This window comes from Dipodomys merriami, unplaced genomic scaffold (assembly GCF_024711535.1).
Source record: "Dipodomys merriami isolate MVZ:Mamm:240054 unplaced genomic scaffold, mDipMer1.0.p SCAF_19, whole genome shotgun sequence".
NCBI lineage: Eukaryota > Metazoa > Chordata > Mammalia > Rodentia > Heteromyidae > Dipodomys > Dipodomys merriami.
In genome coordinates, this window is record NW_027203270.1 from 31,844,119 (window position 1) to 31,857,522 (window position 13,404).

The window sequence follows — 13,404 nt, forward strand, 5'->3', positions numbered from 1 at the left end:
CTAGGAAGGGGCCTAAAGAGGCCAGCTAGGGGCTCTCCCAAACAAGCACCAGGAAACGAAAAAGATGCGCCTGTTTGGGGGTGTCTTCTGGTGTAGCTGGGTTATAGAGGTAAGGAATAGTCAGGAACCAAACTAAAAAGTCCTTTCTAGATATTAAAAAAGATAGGTGGAGGGGGTACAGGCAAGGGGGTGAGATGGGGCTGGGGGTGGTTATTTTGAGGGGGCCAGTTCTGCCATTCCTAAACCTTCAAGACAGACTCACATGTCCTCCTCTAGCCCCCACGGCTGGAGACAATGGAGTGGGGAGGTCGAAGTTTCCACTACGTGGTCTTTCCAGAAGGAAATTTAGGCGCTAAGTGATCAGGAAGTACAGTTGAAGGGGGAGGGGGTTCTGAGGGCAAACAGGTGGATGAATTGGGGTTTTCTAGCCCCCCTTCCCAACTCGGACTGGCCGGCCAGTTTTTAGGAGGAGGCGCTGATCATTGATAACTTAGAAAAGGGTCTTGGGTCTGCCAGGACCCTGTCAAGGGGGCCGGTATGGAGACCCTTCCTACCCTGTACAGTGACTCCAGAGAGAACTTGGTTGGAGGGCACTTATCAGCTTCTGATGATGTATTAAAGCCCCTTGCTGCTTGTACCTGCGCTTGGGATGGGGACACACTGTAGGGTTCTAGATGGAATTACAGAGTAACATTGTTATTTTTTAGGCTATTCCTCCATTCACCTCGTTTCCCCAAATCCTGGCCATTTGTGCTCTGCTCCTAAAATCAGGAGAGACTCATCTATACCTCGTAAAGGAGTGAGGACCCCAACAATCACAGGTTCTATTGGAGGAAGGTGTCACTAGAAGTCAGTGTCTTTTCTTCCCTCATGTCTCAACCCCCTCATCTATCCAGGGCCCTCATCTTGCCGAAATCGGTGGGTCTGAGCAAAGGCTGTGGGGTCTCCTTGACAGGGCCCCATCAGTTCCTTTCCCTCCTGTACCACTCCCCCACCCCCATTGCTCTAGAGCTGCAAACGTGGAAGCGGGGAGTCCCGCCTCCTCCAAACCATCCAAGATTCCATTGCCCCTCTCCCGCCCCTCTCCACGCCCTCCCCCAGCTGGTTTTGTGCAACGAAGGCAAAGGAGGGGGGGGAGACCAAGGGACCAGAAGGGGAGGGAGCCACGTCGTCCGGCCGTGGGCAGCAAGGCTGAGTGGTGCGGGAATGGAGGGGGGGGGGTGGATGGAGACGGCAGGAGCTATAATTAAAAGGAAAATATAGAGTTTCCAGAGAGGCAGGGCTGGAGACAGCCATGGAAGGACGGACCTTCAACAATTATCCCAACCATGTGGCAGTAACTTGTGGCCCAGAATCTGCCCCCGCCTAGTGCCAGCAACTGCAGGGCAGGATTGAGGGGTGGCCGAGGTGCTGATATGGCATTTCCTGGACCCACCAGAGTGCTAGCCTCCATTACAATCGGTTCCAAAAGGTGCCCCCTGCCCCACAGAGCCTCGACGTATCCCCTGGAAGGAACAGACATTTGGAGTGCTTGTCTAGGGTAGGGTATCACAAGGGGTGATGAGACCTGTGACTTCTCTGCTGGTTGGATTTTATCCCTGGAGGGCTTTAGCCTGCAGCCCCCTCCCCAGGATGCTCCCTGCTTGCTTCTCTCAGGCCCACAGTGAAGAAGAGCTGAAGCTTCACAGGTGTGGATGTGTGTGTGGATGTGTGTGTGGGGGGGTTGCTACATCATGGGTTTGGGGCTCTGGTGGATATTCAAGGGTCTCTAGGATTGGAGTTTTGAGTGTGAGGTGTGTGACAGCTCCCATCCCCGTGTCAGTTCTAGACCTTTTGCCACAGGATCGGCAGGCAGATGCGCTCCAAGCAGTCTTTACACGTGGCACAGAGCTGAAGCCCAGGGCCCCCTCTGCCACTTCTCCACTTGAAACGCTTGGCGAGAACCCAGCCCAAAGATGTGTCTTTAATTTCTACAGCATGACAGTGAGAGGAAGAATGTGCTTGGGGTCTCCTCCCAGCCTGGCTGGGCCTCTCTGGCCGGAGATTGGGGGGGGAGGGGGAGTTTGGGCTGAGAGGGGAGGAGACGCCACCTCATCTTTAGGAAACTCTGAAGCTCTGGCTTCTTGTGGAATGTAAGACTTTGTCTGACACTTGGAGTATGGGAGAGTGGGGGGAGCCAAAGCCAGCATCTCCACCACCCACCCCCAAGAATGGTAAAGTCATCAGCAGTTGGGGAAAAAAAAATTCCTCAAGAAGAAAAACAGAAAGAGGAAAGTGCTGAGCTCTGACTTCTCTCCCTCTCTAAAGTTTCCCAGTGCCTGCCCCCACCCAAGGTTGGGGGGAAAGCCTCCAGCGCTCCCCTGGTCCTGTCTAGACTCTAGGGTAGGGGACAGGGAGAGGAGCAGTCTGGAAGCAGCAGCCCAGGTGTGAATGCACCTGGGACACCGGCTCACCCTTCCCAACTGCTCTGGTCCCTATCTGAAGTTCTGTTGTTCTTCCTTCTCCTCTTCCTCCACCCATGGCCCCGGGCTTGTGATAGAGACAGGGTCTCTCTCTCTCTCTCTCTCTCTCTCTCATGTTCTCTCTCTCTCTCTCTCTCTCTCTCTCTCTCTCTCTCTCTCTCTCTCTCTCTCTCTCTCTCTCTCTCTCTCTCTCTCTCTCTCTCTCATTGGTTGTGGGGCTTGAACGCCTGGGCACTGTCCCTGAGCTCTTCAGCTCAAGGCGAGTGCTCCACCACTTGAGCCACAGCACCACTTCTGGTTTTCTGGTGTTTAATTGGAGATAACAGTCTCCTGGACTCATGCCCAGGAGGGCTTTAAATCATGATTCCTAGATCTCAGCCTCCCGAGTAGCTAGGATTACAGGTGTGAGCTACTGGTGCCCAGCTTGAGACTGGGTCTCTTGACAGAAAAAATGATAGGGGTCAGGGATCTAGGCTGCTGTAAATGTTGTGGGGCACAAAGCCAACCCCAGTCCCTGTCATAAAGCCCTGTACTGCTCGAGATAATATATCCCCAAAGTGTTATTAATCCCGTGGTCTTCCCATCCTAAGCACTATACAGTACGTTTCTTAGCTCCTGATACACTGGTGTAGGTTTGCTCATTTTGGGGGGTTGGGGGCAGTACTGGGGCTTGAACTCAGGGCCCGAGCAGAATTCATGTTTTTTCACTCAAGGTTGGTGCTCTGGTACTCTACCCCCCCTCCCCCTTAAGCCAGCTGCACTTCTAACTTTTTCTTTTGATGGTAATTACCTGGAGATAAGAGTCACATTGACTTTCCAGCCTGGGCTGGCTTCAACAGCCAGATCCTCAGATTTCAGCCTCCTGAGTAGCTAGGATTACAGGTGTGAGCTACAAGCATCCAGTAGCCCAGGTTCAGTAGCCCAGGTTTTGTTTGTTTGTTTGTTTTTGTTTGGTTTTCTATATAGGTGCAGAGCCTTCAACCCAAGCCTAACAGGCTTCTGAGATTTCTTCTCTCCCTTCACCTCTCCTTTCTGAGTTTAGGGGCAAAGACGATGAAGTAAGGATTAGTTAATACTGAATGCTTGATGCCTGTGAGATCTACAGTCAGAAATGAGAAAATTCTTGGTGTGCTTTAGAGTTCAGAAGAGAGAAATGAGGGATCCCAGGACAATGAAGAACTAAAGCTGTGGATAAAAACTGCAAGTGTGGAGAAAGGAGAGGTAGGGGCTAGCATTGAGCTGTGAGGACCTTCAGAGTGAAGGGTTAGAGGGAAGAGGAGGAGCCCACACAGGAGACAGGACCAGTGGGAAGGAAAGGGATAGGGTGGTAGGGAGGAGAGGTAGATGTTTCATCAAAAATGAGTGAGTGAGCCAGGTGCCCGTGGCTCCTGCCTATAATCCTAGCTATTTAGGAGGCTGAGATCTGAGATCATGGTTCAAAGCCAGCCTGGGCAGGAAAGTCCATGAGATTCTCCTCTCCAGAAAACTGGAAGTGGCACTGTGGCTTAAGTGGTAGAGTGCTAGCCTTGAGCTGAAGAGCTCAGGGACTGCCCAGGCCCAGAATTCAAGCCTCATGACCAACCAAAAAAACAAAACAAAACAAAAACAAAAACAAAAAAGAGTGACCAGAAGTGGCGCAGTGGCTCAAAGTGGTAGAGCACTAACCTTGAGCTGAAGAGCTTAGGGACAACACCCAGGCCCAGAGTTCAAGCCCCACAACGGACCCAAACAAAACAACAACAACAACAACAACAAAAAAGGGAGCAAGCTAGGCACTGGTGCTCATAACTGTGATCCTAGCTACTCAGGAGGCTAAGATCCTGAGGATCATGGTTCAAAGCCAGCCCTGGCAGAAAAGTCTGTGAGACTTATCTCCAATTAACCACCAGAAAACTGGAAGTGGTGCTGGCCTCAAGTGGTAGAGCGCTAGCCTTGAGCAGAAGACTTGAAGGACAGCACCCAGGCCCAGAGTTCAAACTCCACACGGATAAAAAATAAATAAATAAATAAATAAATAAAATTGGAAGCCAACCCAGGAAGGAAAGTCTGAGAGACTTTTATCTTGAATTAACCACCAGAAAACCAGAACTGGAGTTGTAGCTCAAAGTGACAGAGCTCTAGACTTAAGCTCAGGGACAACACCCAAGCCTTGAATTCACTCCTTCCCACCCCCACCCTCCACAACAAACAAGCAACCAAACCATGAGTGAGCGCTGAGAGTGACTGAGAGTTGAAGGGTCCCAGGAGTCAGCCACCTGGTGGTGGTGAGTAGCCTCTAACCTGGCTGCTGTGGTGAAGGGAGGCTGCTTGGGCTGAGGGTGTGTGGGGTGGGGAGTAGAGCAGAGTGCAGCAAACTCAGAGAAAGTTATCAGAGAGAGGGGAGACTCCTGCATCCCTCCCTTCCTCTTCTTTTTCTTTCCTTCCTTCTATTCTCATCACAGGTGAGGGGCAGTCACCATCCTTCCAGTCCCAGTGTGTCCCCAAGAAGGACCCTGCCAGCTTTCTCACTTCCTTTTTTGTTATTCTTTTACTTGGCCTCTTCCCTCCTCACCCAGAATCTCTCTCCCTTAAACTCTTTCTTCTCTATGTAGTTTTCTTCCTTTTTGGGGTTTGTGTGTGGGGTGTGGGGTTATTTCTCTCAGCTTCTGCCCATTGTCCCACCCCTCCATCCACACACTGGTTTGTCTCCCTCCTCCTTTTTCTCTTCCGGAGGTACCTCTGCTTCTGCAGGCTCTGGTTCTTGGTGCCTGCATCCATCCTGGGGAGTGGGGTAGTTCTCTGTCCTGGGCCTCCCCACACAGGATCAGGGTGCACAAAGCTGGGTGGGCCCTGCTTTGGATAAAGAGAGGGATAAAGAGTGGGCCAAGCCTGCATCACAGCCAGATGTCTGGTTGAAGTGTAGGGAAATAAATGCAAAGATTCCTTTGAAACCTGAATTTAAAATTAAGAGAAGAGGAAGAGGAGGAGGAAAGAGGAAGGAGGAGGAGGAGAAGTGGAAGAGAAGGAAGAAAAGGAGGAAAGGAGAAGGAGGAGGAAGAAGAAGAGGAGGAGGAGGAGGAAGAGGAAGCTGCTTCATGGGTAGAGGTTTTTCTCCATATTCTGATCTCTTCTGCCCCCAGGACCCACTGACACCCCTGAGGAGCCTCAGCCACAGTCTCCCATCTTCTCTTTCTACAAGAGCATCTACTACTTCTTCCTGGCCAACCTAGGATTCTGGAGTTTCTTGGGTTGAGGAGAAGATTAAAGCAGGGGGTGACAAGATAGAGGGATCCCAGTCTGCTCCTTGGCACCAGTCTTGAGCGGAGTGTTCCTTTGCATGGAGTCTAGCTTAAAGCACAAAGAATCCATTGAGGATAAGATGATCCTGGATGATCCAGCCTTCTCCCCCATAGCTCCCCTGCTCTATTCTGCCCAGGAATCCTATTCATTTCTCAATGCCCTCACTCGATAATGCTTCCATGGCAGGTTTGCTCAGCAATGGGTAGCTAATGAACAGCATAGACGCTGTGGCTGCCCTCATGGAGTGTGTCTGGTAAAGCAGTAACCTAAATGAAATCCCGCAAATAAATATGATGTTTATCTAGATGCAAATGGGTTATGTAAATGGGCTATGGAGGAGGGTTCATCCTAGTTCTGGACCCCAGATGGGTTGATGACTGAGTGATATTAACTTAGGCAGGGGATAGTTGAGTATGGAGAGTTGAGCTAGCAGGATTATATGCTATATGCAAAGACACCGGGGCAGAAAGGGTTATGGCAGGCTCCAGAGGCCCAAGGAATCCTGAGAATGATGGGCTAGCAGACTAGGCAAGCAAAAGAAGACTCATCAGGGGTATTAGTCAATATTCTTGAGCTCTGGCTCCCTGAAAAGGGTTCAAAGCAGAGGAGGTTTGTATCTGGTCTGTATTAATGAAGAGTCACCAGGGTCCCTGGAAAGAGTAGATGCTGTGTACAGGAGGGCTTTGGGGGGGGGGCAGTGAAGAACCAGGAGAGAGGCTGTTGTGGGCCAAGTATACACCAGGCTGATGTAAATAGCAACAGAAAAGAAGATGGATTCAAGAGCCCTTTGGGAGGAGAATTTACAGATGTTGGGGTTGAATTGAATGTGAGGGTAGAGTGATAAGAGGTAGGGATGACTCCTGAGCTGGAGGGACTGGAAGGGAAGATATTGGTCTGGGGCCTCATTTGGGGCACAGTCATGAGTTCAGAGCGTATTTCAGGCACTGTAGGTGATCCAGTCTAATGACTGGTACCCAGGCTTCCTGGGGAGCATCCCTGTGTTTGGAGAGGTGTAGGATCACTAGCTCCTGTCTTCAGAGAGAGGGGAGGCAGGAAAGTAGACATGAAAATGCCACTCAACCTAGGCAGCTCCCACTGTGAGATTTTGAGTAATTCACTTCATCTCTCTGAATCTCATTGCCCCTCATCAATGAGGTGACCAAGTGAGAAAACCATCTTGCTGGTCTGGGTCTTGTTCAGTAAATGGAAGGTTCCAGGTCCCAAAGGAAAATGAGAATGCCAAGGTCGAGCTTCATCGAGAAGATACTTTTTTTTTTTTTTTTTTTTCTTAAGCTGGGCCTGGGAAGGTGCGCAATGGGACTTGAATGCAGAATTCAAATAGGATTAGGCAGACATCATCAAGCCCAGGAGAGGGGGGGGGGAGAGAGAGAGAGAGAGAGAGAGAGAGAGAGAGAGAGAGAGAGAGAGAGAGAGAGAGAGAGCACGAGTGTGTGTGTTGGACAGAGGAAACACGAAAGGTTTGACTAGAAAAGGTGGATTCTAGGGGCTGGGAAGGTGGCTCAGTGGTAGAGCGCTTGCCTTGCATGCATGAGGCCCTGGATTCGATTCTTCAGCACCCCATAAGCAAAAAGAAAAAAAAGGTGGAAGTGGCGCTGTGGCTCAAGTGGTAGAGCGCTAGCCTTGAGCTGAAGAGCTGAGGGACAGTGCCCAGGCCCAGAGTTCAGGCCCCACGACCGGACCCCCCCCCCCCAAAAAAAAAAAAAAGAAAGAAAGAAAAGGTGGATTCTGGATTCTTAACCTGGTGGTCATAAGGAGTTGGTGACTGCTTTTGAACAGGGTGTGTTTGCCAAGCACTTGCCCAGAGAACATTACCTTGGTGACAACCGAAAGACTCAAGTAAAAGTTGGGGCCCATGGGTGGAGGGGGAGTTTTGAAAGAAGTGGGTGGGATTTGTGGATTTAAGGAGCAACCAGAAAGAGAGCATAGCTGGTGCCAGTGGTTTATGCCAATAGTCCTAGCTACTTAGGAGAAGTCTATGAAGACTCCATCTTTAAAGAAAGAAAGTAGGAAGGAAGGGAGGGAAGGAAGAAAGGAAGATGGAGGGAAAAGACAGGAGAGCAAGCAAGGAGGTAGACCAGATGACCCCCTTATCTGCCGGATACCAGAATCTTAGAATGTGGAGGTAGAAATCATATAGAGTAAGAGATGTCTCCAATGGAAGGAAACTTTGTGATCATCCTGTCCTCCCTTCCTTGTACAGTGAGAACAATGATATCCAGAGAAGGCAAGTGACTGCTTGAGGTCACACAGCTGGAATCAAGGACTCAGAAATAAGATGCTTTCTGCACTGACTTTAAAAGCCTGGGTGGTCATGGCCCAAGAGCTGATAGGCCAGAGAGAGGCGGGGGAGGGGCAGTATGACACAGAGACCCACATCATTCCAGTTCAAACCTGGGGTTGGGGGGGGGGGACAATTTAAGAGAGCAACTCCCCAGCTCTCAGCTGTGTGGCCAGAGGGGGAAGGGAGCCTGGTGGGCAGGGAGGAGCTGCCACATAGAAAAGGCTTGATGGGAACCATCTGGTCTGGGCGGGGAGTGTGGGTTGCAGAGAGGGAGGGGCTGGAGACAGGCCGGGCTGGAGGCCATGGTGGGCGGGTGGATGGCTGGCTTTCGGGTTGGGGCTGGGAGTGGCTGCTGCTGGAGGCCCCTACCTTCCAGACTGCTGCAGCCCAGATGCCTCCACGGCTGGCCTGGCCCATCCAACCCGCTGACCTCATTCCCAGCTCCCTCCCTCGCAGCCCCCCTCAGCTGCCTGCCACGTAGACTGGAGGCTGAGCAGCATCCTCCATGGGGGGGGGGGGGCGGGGGAAGGGCAGGATCCAGGAGCCCTGAGCCCAGAGCTCTGTCAGGAAGAGCAAAGAGGCTCAGTTTCTTCTCCCCAAGTAGGAGAGACCCAGACGGTGGAGGGGACTGGGGTTATGGGAGGAATGTGGAGCAGGCTAGAGTGGATGAGAACCAAGGGGGTCAGTGGAGGTCAGAGCAGCCGGTCCCCTGCCTTCTCCAGGCAGTGGAGGAAGAGGTGTGTTACTTTCAGACCTGCACGGAAGGTTGGGGATCCTCTATGGGATCAGCCTTCCTCTTCCTCACAATTAATTGGTGGCTAAGCTTTAATGGGGAGGCCCAGGGTGTCCCCTCCTTTAGCACCTCTGAGTTGGAGTGTACTTCCGCCTCTGACCTCTGCCTGCCTCATCTCCCCATCTCCAGGGTCGGGTCTCCAGCTGCTCCCACTGAGCAGGGGGCTGTCCCACTGGCTCCCAAGGCATTCCGGGCCTGTGAGTCATCCGGAATGTCTGCTCTGGTTGCAGCTTTCCATCCCTGGCCATGGACCCTCTTTCCTCTCCTCCCTCAAACCCAGAGCAGAGGGGGCCTCTCCCAGGCCAGAGCCTTGGAGGTGGGCAGGAAGTCAGACACAGGACTGAGGTGATTCCTCATCCTCCCACCAGTCAGGATGAGACTTAAAGGGCTTGGGGACACCTCCCCCTCCCCCCAGATGTCAGCTCCCCCGTCTCAGAGATTTACTATTCTTTCTCCCATTTTCCAGGTGGGGAAACTGAGGAGAGCGCAGGTAGGAAAAGGTCCAGAAGGTTGATGGGTTCAGGCTCTCTTCTCCCTCCATTCTATTGACCTGGGAACCTGCCCAAGCTTCTTTTAGAAGGGCCCTCCCTGCATTCAAAGCTGGGCCTGGCAGAAAAGCTGGAGAGTCCGTAGTGGCTCCAAGGATGACATGTTCTGGCTGGTGTAGAGAGGCCACGTCTGCAGAAGAGGGGGAGACTGCATGCCCCGACCCTTCCCGCAGAGCCCCTGTACCAGAGACTGCCTCTCACCCTCTCCTGGTTGGGTCTGCTAGCAGACCAGTCACACTTCTACCCTACAGCCTGAAAAACCAGCCAGAAGGTGGAGGGGACACCAGGAAAGGAAGGGCAGGCCTTGGGAAAGTTCTGGTCCTCCGTGGGTCTTCTACCCCTTCATCTTCCCTTCCCCTCCTGCCACACCCATACACTGGTTGTCTATAGACTAAGGAACGTATGCCTACCTCATCTGGCAACTTTGGGTATTTTGCTTTCCTGGGCCTCAGTTTCCTTATCTGCTAAATGTGGTGGCTAGGTAGAAAAAATTTACACCTTCCGGTGATCTGTATTTTCACCTTCATGTAGATATTTGCCAGTTCAAATATGTATACTCATACGGACATACATGCATGTACACACACACTGACACACATTTTGTGTGTGTGTGTGTGTGTGTGTGTGTGAGTGTGTGCCAGTGCTAAGGCTTGAAATAAGGGCCTAGGTGTTGTCTCTCAGCATTTTGCTCAAGACTGGTATTCCCACCACTTAAGCCAAGCTCTTCTTTTGGCTTTTGTTTTTTTTTTCTTTTCTGCCAGTCCTGGGGCTTGAACTCAGGGTCTGGGCACTGTTCCTGGGCTTTTTTGTGCTCAGGGCTCTAGCACTCTACCACTGTAGTCACAGCTCCACTTCCGGTTTATGTTGTGGCTATTAATTGGAGGTAAGAATCTCATGGACTTTCCAGTCTGGACTGGCTTCAGATTTGGATCCTCAGATCTCAGCTAGAATTACAGATGTGAGCTACCAGCACCCAGTTCATCACACACACACACACACACACACACACACACACACACACACACACACACACACACACACATACACACACACACACACACTCACACACACACCTCCCCCCTCCCCCTCTCTGCTGGTACTAGAGCTTGAACTCAGGGCCTGGGCACTGTCCTTGAGCCTCTCTGTGCTCAAGTCTAGCACTCTACCACTTGAGCCACAGCACCACTTCTGGCTTTTTTCTGTTTACGTGGTGCTGAGGAATCGAACCCAGGGCTTCATGTATGCGAGGCAAGCACCCTACCACTAAGCCACATTCCCAGCCCCGCAACACACTTTCACACACATATATTTGCACATGTATGTGGTTCTCTGCCTTCACAGTTTCCATTTTCTTCTTCAACAGCCCCAAATCTTCCTCATTTCAGTCACCACCCCCTTGCCATCCCTTTACAGTCTCTTCCTCCTGGAGTCCCTGGCAGGGGAAGGACAAGGGCAAAGGCATGAAGAACAGAGGCTGTGAGGTCTGAAGTTCACAGGCTCAGACCTCTGACTCTGCCAAAGACCTCTCCCAGCCCCTCAAGGCACCCTGGGGGATTTGGGGGAAGGCTGTGGGGGGAAGGGGGAAAGGGGGAGGCAGAGAAGCCATGGCATCCTACTTCTCTTCCCTGGACATCATTAGCATTTGCTTTCATAGAAACCTGTCCCCTTGGCTTCCTGGGACCTCTTTTTCTGGGGCACTGTATATTAGCAGCTTGCCCTAGCTGTGGCCCCAGACTGCACCCTTCTAAGAAGTACTGCCTTGGGGAGATGGGTTGGACTCAGAAAGGATGGTCCAGGGGAGGAGATAACTTACAGGCCGAGAAAAGGCAAGGGATCTGGGCAGCTAGCACAGGAGTAATACTGACCATCTTACCAGGCTCTGCTGCATGCCCTTTAGACCTTGGCGCTCCTCACAAAGCCCCTGTGGCCTGGGCTCTCACTGGCTGCAATTTCAGAGGAGGAATGAGATGAACAGGAAGATTAAGTCAGCTGCCCAGACTCACACAGCTAAGAAGTGGCTACACATTGGGACTCAAACCCAGGAAGCCTGGTTTCAAAGCATTCATACTTTTACTTAACTACCACTCTCAGCGCCCAGACTCACACAGCTAAGAAGTGGCTACACATTGGGACTCAAACCCAGGAAGCCTGGTTTCAAAGCACTCATACTTTTACTTAACTACCACTCTCAGCAGGTCCCAGAGACTCAGAATGGATGCCAAATGATGCCATCCCAACTCAGGTGATGCACACAGGGAAAGGACCACCATGTAATGCGGGTGGAAACCAGCCATGTGTACTGCCAGAAGCTGGGAAGTCTCAGCATCCCCTCCCTCCATCTGCCCAAGACTTCTGTGAGCTGAGCAGCTACACCATGGCTCATGGCATCTCTGTAAATTCTCACACGGCTCTTGGGAGATGTCTGAATGACTACTTGTGCTTTATTGATGGAGACCCTGAGACCCAGCAGGGCCCAGGCATGGTCCAAAGCCTCAATCCTGGAGCCTTGGGGAGAAGCCAGGTAGCCCACCCAGCAGCCTTATTGACCCACATGGTCCTGTGTGCCTGTCTGCACAGGCACATAGCTACGTACAACAGATCAAGTGCACCTGACAGCCTGACAGCTCACAGTAGTGGTGCTAACAGCCCCTTGCTCCTTATTGAAGACTCCCCTCCCCTCCCCAGAAGGTCTTATACCTGTTCAACCTTGCTGGGCATCCTAGCTCATATGGTGAAGCTGTGCCTAGAGCCCATATCTGCCTGCATAGCTCTGTTTCCCCTCTGCTTCCCTAGCTATACCCAGATTGCTCCAGCACCATCCACCACTCTTGAGCAGGAATGCATAGAACAGACCCCAGAAAACCACACCCATGTACTATCTCTTGTACAAGCCACAGGTGATTGGGTGTTTCTGTGACCCCAGCCCTGTTGTGAATTCACTGAATGCCTGCAACAACACTGTGAAATAGGTTTTGTTCTCCTCATTTAACAGATGGCGAGGGGTTCTTAAGGGTTAAATAACTTGTCTAAATTCAAGTAGGATGCTACAAAGTTGAGATGGACATGCAGGCTCTAACCACTGAGTCCTCCGTTCTTGTCTGGCCAGTACTCTGCTCAGTCACTCAGCAGCCATTGCAGACTGCTCAAACAGTGCCCAAACAGTGCACACCTGATATTCAGAAGCAATTAAGACCCCTGCTCTCTTCTGTCTAGCTCCTGTCTGACATGGCCACAGTGGGCAGGGGTGTCCCAAGGAGCCTCCTCCCCAGTGTCCTGGGATATGTAGATCTTGGCCTTAGCTTCATGTCACCACAAGTGTGGGAACATACCAAGGTGCTTGGAGAACATGGTGATAGTCATGCATTAGGGTAGCCCCTGACATTTATGTTCCATTTTGGCCTTATGCTCTTACCCATTTTGTGTCGCTTTGTGATGGTTAATCTTTGGTGTGTGTGTGTGTGTGTGTGTGTGTGTGTGTGTGTATGTGTGTGTGTGTGTGTGTGATGCTGTCCCTTAACTTTTTCACTCAAGGTTGATGCTCTACCACTTGATCCACATGTCCACTTCCAGCTTTTTTCTGGTTAATTGGAGATAAGATCTCTTGTGTTTGTATGCCTGGACTGGTTTTGAACCTGGACCCTTAGATCTCAGCCTCCTGAGAAGAAGCTAGGATTACAGGTGTGAGCCATGAGAGCCCAGCATGGTGGTAAATCAAGATTCACCACCAACTTGATTGACTTGAAAAGCTCCTAGGAGATTAGTGATTCTGGAAGGCAGGGTATGAGGGAAGATTGTTTCAAGAGAAGATTGACCAAGGAGGAAGACCCAAATGTGAGTGGCACCATCTCCTAGGTTGGGGGCATAAATGAAGTAAAAGGGAAAGCAGGAGGAAGCCTGCTGGCACAGGTATCTCCTTTCTCTGCTTCCTGAATTCCATGAGGTAAGCAGCTTGGTTTGGCTATGCCTTTCTGCCACTACAACTTCCTGCTACCCTGATGTTCTGATCTACTACAGGCTACG